Source organism: Filicampus tigris, chromosome 12 (assembly GCF_054856515.1).
Source record: "Filicampus tigris isolate MCC_2025a chromosome 12, RoL_Ftig_1.0, whole genome shotgun sequence".
NCBI classification, from domain to species: Eukaryota; Metazoa; Chordata; class Actinopteri; order Syngnathiformes; family Syngnathidae; genus Filicampus; species Filicampus tigris.
This window is the reverse complement of record NC_141228.1, coordinates 9,386,696-9,399,414: the sequence shown is the minus strand read 5'-3', so window position 1 is coordinate 9,399,414 and position 12,719 is coordinate 9,386,696. Positions and strand designations below refer to the sequence as shown.

At 39.6% G+C, this 12,719-nt stretch overlaps 1 protein-coding gene across 12 annotated transcripts in view; it reads left to right on the top strand.

Annotated features, from left to right (window-relative positions):
• ephb3b (eph receptor B3b) overlaps positions 1-12,719 on the top strand; it is a 55,923-nt gene that overhangs the window by 851 nt on the left and 42,353 nt on the right. The window lies entirely within an intron of this gene.

Below are 12,719 nucleotides of genomic sequence, written 5' to 3'. Positions count from 1 at the left end.
AAATGGGTCAAAACCAACACCTCCACTGACTCCCAGTCATGCATTCCGATGGCAGTCTGCAATTAAAAGCAAGGTTGAATTTGAAAGAATGGACATCTGTTTAGAGCAGGAGGTGCAACTTTCAGTGCGCAGTTGTTTGCACCACAATGGGAGTTGTGTATTCTCCCTTTTTTTGCAACATTATCCATCGCCTGCTGTTGCTTTCTTGCTCTTTTAGAGGAAATTAGCGCCACACTGTATCTCACCGGGGAGCCGAGGTGCTGCCGGTGGTGGTCGTGAGGAAGCCCCCTCCACTCCCCTCCCGCCCCCCATTCCCACTTTAAAAACACTTTTCTTCTGAGGTTAACTGCATGTCTTTAAGGGTTGTGTGGCCTTTTGACATGTGGACCGTAACACATGCAAAGTAGGTCGATCGATTAACTATAGAAACATCTAAACTCAAAAAGCTTTAGAATCTTATAAACGTGTAATCACATTTGGTTTTCAAAGATTTGTTTTAGGCTATAATGTCATTTAGTTTTAATGAAAAAGCAACACAATACATAACTTTTCCAACACTTTTCACCATGTTTTTTTTTGGGGGGGGGGGGGGGGGGGGTTACCGATTAGTCGCCCTCCCTCCCTACTCTTTGGGAACAACAAAAATAAAAAAATAAAAAGGAAGGGATGAGCACTAAAGCGTACATCATGAATGACATGAATGCTGGAATTGAGGGTGCATGGCGGTGCTGTGAAAAGTGGGACATTAATTGGACCACTGGCTATAGAGCGCAATGCCTCATGCATGTGTGCCGTGCAATCGTCATTTGTCTTTTTAAATAAATAACCGCAAAAGGTTACAATTGTCTTCCCAATTGTTTATCCCATTTGTTTTAACCGAAAGAAATAACACAAATAAATCAATTACACAAACAAACAAAAAATAATTACAATTTAATGTGTTGGCCTATACAGTCCCGCCACATGTACCATTTTCCTCACGTATATTATTGTGCTGTTGTGCTGTGGTAAAGTAAAAAAGTGTGATTGCGCTTTTTTTGTACGGACGTTCTGAGGGTGAAATGTGTAACTCTTATCTGATACGCGTTGTTACTTTTATTGGTCTGTTGATAACAACGTTGTAATGTAGCAGTTACACGTTAAACTATCAAACTCATCAGAACACCCCAAAATACATTTTCAACGATTATTTTGAATCTAAGAGTATTTAAGATGATAAATGAGGCATACACAACTTCTATATTTTTGAAATAGTTGGTAATTAGTAGCAATAGACCATCCCATGACCGGGTGATACACTAATAAAAGTCAGTGGACACCAGTTGGACACCGGTGCTTTAAAACACATGGTTCGAATGGATGAATTGGGGCTCGCTGTGCTCAAGTTAGCTCCAGATGTAGACAGAACGAGGCTGAAAAGAGCTACAATTGTATTTTTTACCAGACACCAGCAACGAGTGGGTTGCGTCTCTGCTTTGCAAACGGATGGATTTCACTGAACAATATATTCGCCACAAAAGTGATGCCATAAATTGTGTCCCGCCGACCCGGCGTACCTAGAAGCTTTTAATACAGCACACTGATTTATGGTGAACACTCTGACTCTGTTTTGTTGTACTTTGAGGGGGAAAAAAAAAACAAAAAAAACTGAGCCTTGCGGGGGAAGTTCAGCCGGCCCCACTGCATGCGAGACTCCCCGGGTCCCGAGGTCACACAGCCCGGGGAATAATTAATGGATTCATCTCTCCCTCTTTTCGCTCACCCTCTCTTGCGTTCTCTCGTTCTTCTCGGGCCGTCTTCCATTTAAGGTTTTAAGTTTCAAGTTGTCTTGTGGGCTTCCCAGATAAACAATAATTTACATCCACTCTTAGATTCTGGCTCGTTCGGGGTGGCTAATTGTTAGTGACCCGTGTCAAAAAGAGAAGTGGGTTTGACATTTCATGCAAATACAAAATGAAATATATTCACGAATTGAGTTTAATGAGGCCCGAATTATAACAGTTATTGAAAGTTGCATTGAACTTGTTCTTTGACAAAATGTTTAGCAGAACAATTATTAGTATTGCTTGTGTTTGTGTGTGTGTGTGTGTGTTTGTGTGTGTGTTTGTGTGTGTGTGTGTTTTTTTAAGGTGATATATATTATTTGTAAATGTGGGGTCGGAATAATGTGTTTAATGTTCAGATCTGAGAGTTTTCGGTACAAATAATATACTTAAAAAAAACTAAATAAATATAGGTAAGTGTGGTGCAGGCCAGCTAAAAGTGAATCATAAGTGTCTCTTATGTGCGTGTAGACTCAAGAGTTTGCGGGATGAAGAAGCCATCCAACGTTTCAAGTCCTTCTAATTTACAGTAGCAGTGGTATTCATTTTCACGTTCATAATGGTCCATATAGATGCATATATCTCTTCTTCCAGGAAGCCTTTGACTAGATGCCAGCAATTATTCATTTTTGAAAATCACATCTCCACTTCAAATAAATAAGACAAATGAGCGTTCAATCGTCTTTTGTAATACTGAAGCTGTATTTATGACGCAATATGGAGTGATTGCGCACAAATGGGGAGCTTTGATACGCACGTTTATGTGTTTACGTGGGTGAGATCACACCTCCACGGGAGCCTTGCTGGGCCCGTTTACACTTGGCGAATGATTTATACTGTGTGTGAGTGTGTGTATGACAGCGGGGGTCCTTGTCAGTGTCATCATTTTTATGTTATTACAATTATCGCTGCTTGTGCCAAGCATGAGCAGTAGTTCTAAATCATATTCGTGACCAGTGGAATTAAATGGAAACTGTTTGAATGATGCAGCGCGATGTATTTTATGAAGTTATTACCATGTTTTTATTATTATTAATAATAATAATAATAATAATAATAATAATAATAATAATAATAATAATAAACTTAAATACAGTAAAAAAATAAATGAAGAAGTAAGTAAATTACTCGATGGCAGCTGTCCGAAGAGCTTTTCTTATGTTAAGAGCGATTCAAAGATAATTTCGTAGCGCCTCTCCAGAACAACGGAGGGCAAATTAAGAAACAAAATGTGCTTTGGATTTCCATTTAAATTACAAAATGAATGTATTAGTAATTCTTTGTGAGGCAATGCAAGGACAAAAGGGCGCTAATTTGCAATGAAAATATCTATCTATCTATCTATCTATCTATCTATCTATCTATCTATCTATCTATCTATCTATCTATCTATCTATCTATCTATCTCTCTCGTTATGAAAGAGCATATAAGCGTTGGCACGGGTGTAATTGTCACATGGAGACTTCTACAAAGTGTCAATTGATGTGCTCCGCATCGATTGAGTGGATCGATGTTGCTCAGCCTTTTAAAAATGCAGAATTAGATGCAGGGAGGGAGACTTTCTTGCAGTGCTCTTGCAAGGAGCAATTACCAATTCATAAGGCTATTTATCACTGATCCTGAATCAATTGGAGGGACGACTCTGCATCATTGTTCAGCAGCTCTCCCATATATATATATATATATATATATATATATATATATATATATATATATATATATATATATATATATATATATATATATATATATATATATATATATATTAGTTAATCTAATCTTAAAACCAAACAACAATGATACAAATGCATTCCTCTTTTTCTAATAATTTTTGTTTTTTTTGTTTGAGGCTGTATAAAAATAATAATAATTATTATTATTATTCTTAGTTTGTGGCTATTGTGTAGATAGTTTGCTATGGAGTTTACTGTTTGCATTGCACCTGTGCAAAAACTCCTCAACTAATTACACCAATAATCTGTAGAATTGGGAGGCACGAGCCAAGAAAGAATCCGTCTAGATCCTAACCTAAACTTTATGATTACAGTTGGCGATTGATCAGGATAAAGGCATGTCCACAATTTTTTTCCCATTATAACTATCAATTCTGACACTTTCTTTAATTTCTCAGTGAGTAAAATGAATCTTGATTTGATAAAATGTTGAAATTACGGGTGGGTATCTGTGAGGAACACAATTTAGTGCTGATCCAAATTAGGGTTGCCCGGCCTCCGAGAAGGGCTTGTCCTAAATTTAGGGCCATTACAGTTTTTATTATTCTATTGTTTATCTTCATGTGTTTCTATGATCCGATTAAATACCAGCCAGTATAGACGTAAGCAATATAGAGCTCAACCATAAGAGTGTGGGCCCTTGGTATTCAGGATATTCCGTCCGATATGTCGGTCATTTGTCTAACAGCAGCTCTATTGAACAGATGTACAGTGATTTAGATTTAAGACGCTCAGGAAAAAGGGCGGGAGTCAGACAGCAACGTGTCAGGATGGGTCGATGATATGAAGGGTATTGCGTGGTTGGGGTATGGTGACGCGGGGCGGACTCGAACCCGAAAGCACCGGAGTTGACATGCTTTATGCTATCTGGGTCTGCAGGAGTGCTCATGTGCACAGAGCTGTACTTCATGACTCAAATGGTGGCGTGGAAAGATTTACCGAGCTGGAATTTCACATGGAGGCAGGCAACGGCCATCTTTGGCCAGCTGGTGCCTTCACACACCATGCTGGAGGATACACAGAGCACACTTTATTTTTCTCCGCTACTATTTTCATGAGAAAGAAAACTCAAAACAGGTCATGCCAATTTGAACATTTACTTTGGTTGTCAATTAATCTGTTTTAGTATTATAGTTTAGGTGCTTGTAAAACGTGATGGAATATAAAAGTAGGCGCAATATGATGTGTGAGTGAGTATATTATTAAAACCCTGTGTGCCCACCACATGTAAAGTGGTTGTGTTTTGACATGACTTTGAAGAGATAAATGCCAGTGACTGTGCTGAATAGCACTAAATCTCCTAATTAACTGCTGAACGAGTTTAAAAAAAAAATCAGCTGTTTCTACTTTTTTGTAAATGAACACAAATGTTGTTTCTGAGGCATTATTATAAGATGAACGTCAACTTTGGCTAATAAAAAAAAAATCTATCAATTCATCCGGTTTCTATTGCGCTTGTCCTCATTAGGGTCATGAGTAAACTATTGTGAATTATTCAGTCCTCTATGAGAGAGAGAGAGACCATTTGTAATTAATTTGAAAAGTTGAGTGCGGGTCTAACTCCACAGTCATGGTTGAGAGCTATTGAAATAGTACCATGGCTGCAGAAAGATATGAACTATCAAAAAAAAAAAGGCAACAAGTTGGCCAAGACATTCATCTGATACTGTCTGATGAATACAATCCTAATCTTTGCTGATGGTATTTAAAAAGCCATCTCCTGACTTTCTTGATTATTGCATCTCATGTCAAGTTTGTGTGTTCATGTCACCAGACCACAGTTTGTAGTCAAAAAGGAAACCAAAATGGGTTCCTTACGGCATTGACAGGAAAGGTTTGCTGTGGATGCTCTTTTTCAAAGCACCCTATGCTATTTGTGTGCGTGTGTGCGTTGCCTTTTCTTGTGCTGGCACCACATGGAGCCCCGGGGCCTTGCGGGATGGCACATCTTTGACACCCACTGTTGAGCCCAAGCTAGGGAGGCCAAATGTGTCTGAGCCTGCCCACCACTGCTGCTGTCTCGAGTCAGCAGAGCAGAACGGGACACACACGCACACACAATTCAAGCGGGTGAAAAAGAGTGAGCACGAGCAAGCTGGGTGGCACAGAGTGTGTGTGGGGGGCTAAATAGTTGAGGGGGTGCCTGAGAGAGCAAATCAGTTTAGTTAGTTAGTTAGTTAGTCAGTTAGTTAAAGTGGAAATAATTAAAGAAAATACATTTTGTTTTCTTATGAGGTCAAAGAAACAGTCCAATTGTGAGTCTGCATTCATGATTGTTTCACTTGGCCGACCGAGCTCACCGTGATAGTTATATTCCCTTCTTTGACTGTACGATATGAGTGACTTTTCAAATACGGATGACAGACAGCTTTGACGTGGTAGTAAGTGGTCTTGATGTTTTGTAAGTGTTCATAAAAAGCATCCTTAATGACCACGTGTCAAAAAAAGATCCAATTTAGTAAAGGGTTAGTACCGGTACCTGCTGTGTGTTTCAACCACTCACTTCCCACATCCCAACGGAGGTCATCAGGTGTCCCTGTTTGGACCACTGTTAGAGGGGGAACTAAGTTCCCAAGGCTGGTTTAGTTTCTTTTTAAACGTACTTGTCAAGCTCCCGGGGCTATCATATTCCAGCCGTGAATAAAAATACAGTGAAAGAGGATGTGTATATTTAAATAGGCCGACTGTGCAACTTCCTGCAGCTTGATGATACATACCGTATACATAAAAAACAAACCAGCAACATGGATGATTGTCAGACACAGGAGTCTCTTTATCGTCCAAAAACAATGTTGTCACCTACAGTTTTAGTTTAAAGGCCAATTTTGCATGGGATTTTTTGGAACGCTAAGATAATATTGATGGTATGCTTACACAATGGATGTGCTAGCGTTGGAAATGAAGATTAAAGTGACATCATAGTTGAACTTGCCAATAATTTCAACAAAAAAGAAGAATGTAACTCAATGTTTGTCAGCAGAGGATACAAATGGCTCGTCACCTGTTGTCCTCTAGTAAAGACTGTCTCTGTCAGTCTATCAGTGCCAGATCCACCCTACCACTACAATAGTAGGTTCTGCAAATCTGCAACCAAAAATGTACAATTGTGTTACTGTTCTGCAAATCTGCGACCAAAAATGTACAATTGTGTTACTGTTAACCTTGAAACCTTTTGACACTGGAAAACAACAAAACATTTATAAAAACACAATAGATGAAACTGCCTTCTTTGATAGCAATGTATCTTTGCACACAATGTAGTCTTTGTGTGATTGAACTTTGCATACTATATGGAATTGGACCAGAAACATTTAAACACATGTGATGTCCATTATGTTTCTTCTAACTTCATGGACAGTTGAAGCATTGCAGGAGGTTGGCTGGGTGGAGTTAGACAGGAGGAAATTCACCTCCGGGCTCACTTCCACCGTTTCATTGCCACACTCAGACTTTTCTAACAAATTTAACCAATGATGCAGAGAAAAAAGGTCTTTGATTTATTGCATGTCTTTCAAACATGGACAGTTACAGCTGTCTGGAGAGTGGCCGTAGACATGTTACGGAGTGCCTTCAGGCGGACAAAAAGCCACTTTACCTGGTTTCAGTTTAGAAGGGCTTGTTAAAATATATTGTTGGGGTCGGGCCGGAACGTCCTATGTCACCATTTGGTAAGTTTATTTTTTTCCCCCACAATTCTATACTATTGGTCATTTCACACGTGTGTCTTATTTCTATTTTATTTGTTACAAGTAACACTTTTCAATAAATTAAAAAAATATATCTGAGATGCAAGTAAACATTTCCAGATGAATAATTTGCACTGATTTTGAATCTGCCCTAGCACATCAAGTTTTCACAATAATAAAGATAATAATTATAGTATCATAATATGTAATATAGTAATATTTCGTAATATATATGAATTAAGGGTTGGGTCAAAATAATTAAAAAAAGAGGATCTCGCTTATGTGTAAAATTGGATGCAGTCGAAAAACAGTAAGAGACATTTTTGAAATCACTGTTAAAAATACGTTTAGGGACACATAAAGCCATTTCTGATTAAAATTTGCTATTTGACCAGTTTTACCGACCAATTTTAAGACAATCCAAAACACCTTTTGTGTATTCTTAAAAAAAAAACAGTTGTTGTAAGCATAATTGAATGAACAACTTCTAGGAATAATGTGAGGTTAGCGTTAATTTGGTAGTAGTCAATATCCAATAATTAACCAGAATACATTTGGGAAGGCACAAGTGTGCATTTTATGCTTTAGTAAGCAAATCAGTACTCATGTTATTCTGTGAATTTACCTCGCTGGTTCCATTTATTGCACTTCTCATGCTTGCTGTCAAAAACATTCATCACCCGTACTTGAAAAAAGCTCACAGACTCAATGAGATCTCACTGTCTATTATATATTTATCCTTTCACTTTAGAGGACAAAAACAGCAGCAGTTTTAAACAGTCTGACGTTTTCGGCAGTGCAATGTGTTTACTAGCACATCTTGAACGCTCACTCCAGCACATTTCAGTTGAAGCGGGACCAATCACACGTGACCTTTTGTCGTGATATTTACATAATCCCCACGGTCCCATGGAGCTGCCTCCTGCAGACACTGCCAGCTGCGGCAGCATTTATTTAACCTTACTTCAAGATAGACCCGAGTCTCCCTGACACGCTGACTTTCATGTTTAAGGGAGTGCAATACCTAAGCGATGATAAAAAGACCAAATGCCCAGTTACATCACGCTCATATAGGGCAATTGAGCAAATGTGGAAGTGCCAACTTTTTTTTTTTTTCCTTTGGGTGTTTAATGACTCTGACAGTCATGACACCAATCCATTTGGTAACAGCAGGACAGTTGTTAAATGGAAGGTGTTACATGAGCTGTTTGGACATAAAAAAAAACATTTTTAATTGTCTAGGGTCCATGTCTAGATATTATGCTAAATTTAGGAATTAGAAAATCAAAAAATATGGGGAAAAAATGGTTGAAATAAAATATTACATCACCATTGCATTTTTCAGGGTATGAAAAGGTCACTGAGAGTTGGAATGAACATTTTAATTATTGCACTCTATTTGATTCTTACAATTTAAAATAATATGCTCTTAAGCCTGAGCAGTATATTTACTAATATTGGTATATTTATGCCATCAGCTCCACATAACTTCAGGCTGAGTTTCCATTTACTCAAAAATGTATGTTACTGAAGCATATTTCTGTTGCTCATTTCTATTCTTGTGACATGGGGGCTGTTAACACCAATTTTAACAGGGTTTCAACAATAAGTGCTGTGAAGCCTAATTGCAGTGCACCAGATAAAAGTGCTGCACAATACAGTCTGACCCCAGCCTCTGTGCCAAGCCAGGCTACAAAGAGCTTCCCTTTCTCCTCTCACACCCCTCTGAAATCCCTTCTAACCTCTCATTTCTTCCTCTCTCTCACATGCACACACACACACACACACACACACACACCCACACACACACGCATACACATGAAGTGGCAGTTGCTTAATAAGATGGCCATCCACATATGCACATTAGCGTCACTCAATGCACACGCAGCAGTCACTGTCCAAATTCACACCCACCTGCTTCTTTAGGGTCACACTCTGCATCCACCTCCACCCATTCCACCACTAATGAATCAATCAGCTGGTACCATTCGTTTCATTGCTGTCCGACCCCATCGATCAGCCCATTTCTCACACTCTCAGCAGAGCAGCAGGGGAGCTCAGAGATCGAGAGTGAAGAAGGGGTTTGAAATAGACAGACAGTTCAAAGAGTCAAGAGTTTCTTATCTGCTGTACTCCTCCTGAATTATGGCATTTGGATGTGGGTAGCAATGTGTGTGCATATTTGAAATTGACGAGAGTGAGGAAGGCAACTTGCTTCCTTCTGGAGTTTGTTTGTGGTATCTGAACTTGCATTTTTACCTTAGTAAAAGTTGTATTTTCAAACTTTCAACTTAATGGAAGACAAAAGAGAGCAGGAGGAACTCCTGTGACGGACTGGTCTGTCTATCCGCCTAAGACGGACGCCTTTAAAAAATAGGCGGACTCAGCATAGTCGGAAGCACATTTTTTTTCGATGTAATCATTTTTCGTCTATGCTTCAATGGTTTCCGTTTCCCGTTGGCCGCGGCCGAGGCTTCTGGGTCCTAAAAGGAGACGAATTTAGTCCGGCTGGGGTGAGGCTTCCATGCCATGTTGAGTCTTTCGTTTCAAATATAGCCCATCAGGGGGATAAAATGATAGGCGGACCTGCCAATAGGCGATTACTGTTTGGTCCGGTCGGACAAAAAGGCGGACAGACAGACTTGGTAACCCGGCTGCAGAAGGAAGGCGATAAACGGACTGAGAAATTTTTGTAAAATGCCCAGCTCTGGACATTTTTTTAATGCCATTTTTACTTTCTGCGTGAATACAAATAAAACTGGAATTGTATGACAAGGATTGCTTGTCGATTCAATAACTTAAATGCACAAAGTTGTTGAAAGTTACACATCTTGCAAGGATTTGACGTTTTGTACTAGTTTGTCTCAAACAATGTGTATATGGTATAAGCCTTATTTTATGTCAGTCGTTCAGTTAGAAAAGTGAATTTTGTGTCTGATATAGATTAACTAAACACAGAGAGTAATGAGCCATGATTTTATTTTTCAATTATTATGATTAATCGGCGCGTAACTAACAGCGAATTAAACTGCACAATTCACCTTCTTAAGAAATGTATTACATAAGAAATCATGAAAATTATGTTTAATTAATTTTACTTTTTACGATGTTATAATTGATTAAGGGCGGCACAGTGATCGACTGGTTAGCACGTCCGCCTCACAGTTCAGAGGTCGTGGGTTCGATCCCGGCCCCGGCCTCCCTGTGTGGAGTTTGCATGTTCTCCCCGTGCCTGCGTGGGTTTTCTCCGGGTACTCCGGTTTCCTCCCACATTCCAAAAACATGCATGGTAAATTGGTTGGACTCTCTAAATTGCCCCTAGGTGTGATTGTGAGTGCGGATGTTTGTCTCTGTGTGCCCTGCGATTGGCTGGCAACCAATTCAGGGTGTCCCCTGCCTACTGCCCAAAGACAGCTGGTATAGGCTCCAGCACGCCCCTCGACCCTTGTGAGGATAATGGATGGATGGATGGATAATTGATTAAGATGAGCCTGTATATACAAACTGATGAAATCATTATTTTTCTACATATACACCAAAAAAAACTCTGAATAAAAAAACATACATAACACCTTTATATTTCATTCTACTCACTATAGAATCAAGACGTTATGAGGGGTCTCCCCCTATCCACCAAGGCAGGGATGCACCACTGCACAGTTACCTGTCTGGCTCATTAACTGCCAACCTCTTCCTCTTTCTGGCACGTTCGCTCACAGCAGCCCTGGGTGAAAGTTCTGGCTGGCTTAGGTACTGTCTGGGAGCCTTTGTCTCTTTTTTCTTTTTTAATGACTTTTAATGACAGCGCAAGCCAGTGCTAATCAATGGCAACGTTGTGTGACAGTTTCCAAATGCAATCTGTGGGTGAGTATTTAAGAGGAAAATAACTGAAATTGAACAAATGTTTGGGAGAATTTGTGTAAACATGAATCTCATTTGAGCAGTGATTGCAAGCATCTCTGTATGTATCTTCTATTTAATATGCAAAATGCTCTATTTTCTTAAGATCAAAACCGTGTTCAGCAAAAGGTGAAAAACATGATTTTGTTTAATATGTGATTACATTTAATCGAGAGTGTTGCCCTTTGGGTGACGTCTGCACAGCCGACAAGCCTAAGATGTGCACCAGTAATAATACATCCAGAAAAAAAGCTTCCTTTTATTTGCTTCACCTTTCATTCATTTTATTTGGTTCTTTTTCTCCCAGTCTTGCCTCAAGCTTATAATGTCTCTTCTTGAAATGTCATTCTCCGTTTTTTTACTCAGCACTCTTCTGCTGCAACCGCTGGTCATTTTTGCCTCATCACAAATGCAGTGGGCCCTAATTACAGTATCATTGTCCTCTCCCTGTTATCTCATGCCTGTTTGATATAAAAATCTTAGTATCCACATGAGACAGATGCTACACTATTTACTGTTCACTGGTTAGAGGTGCCTACTCCTGATAAGGGGACTATGACTATAACTTCTTCCCCGATTGTGGATTGAGCGAGGAGAGACTGTGATTACAAAGTAAAAATAAATTAATTGCCTACATTTCCATTGAAATTGTTGCCTGCATCTCCTGAAGGCATCACAAATGCTTGTGTACACACAACTCAAATCAACTTACCGGTAAATACACTCTCTTCATAAGTGTGCTTTTTTTCAACTTGCTGCCCTTAACTTTTTTTCCCGTCATACATGTTTGACGTCTGTCAACACGAGCCATGGAAAGTTTGACTAAGTGAGTTGTAATACAAAAAGCATGCACCTCACCACAGCAGGATGCATTGCCAAGGGTGTCAATGAGTGAGTGGTATGAGGTGTCTAGTTTTGAAATGCCTATGAGAAAAAGTGTGAAAACAAGCAGAAGAAAGTTGGAAGTGTGAACGGGAACACACGCCCACAGGAGTCAGATAACCTCTAGCCAGATGAAATGGGGTCTGGGGGTCAAGTTGGGGGTGGTTTGGGGAGAGTTGTGGAGAATTATAATGTTAAAGCCTCTGGTGTCAGGAAGGGGATACAAAAGCATTACCTCCATTGCCACTTTTGGCCTCTCTCAATCCCTGGGGGGCGGGGACTAAGAGGGTGGTGATGATTACAGATTCAATTTGGCTTACCATCAATCAATGCCAAGAAGATAGACAGAATCGCTGCCGATATTCCGTCCCTGCAAGCAGAGTGGGTCAGCGCCTCTTGAGATTCATACACTTTTTTTTCCACACTTTGTTAATTAAGGGGCCACGCTGCCCTTGCAATTACTTATTTATGAATCTCTGCTTCGACCGAGACTGGAAATCTTTTGGCTTTCCCCTAATTAGTCCGTTACTAATGGTGCTTCTTTCAGACAATCCATACAGTCTCAGCAATGGCCGCTGACCCCTTTTATTTTCTATGTAAAGAGCCCCCTGCGTCCTTGATGTTACATAAAACACTTTCTGGCCTAATACTTAGTGCCCCACATAAGGAAACACTTTAAACATAGAAAATTATC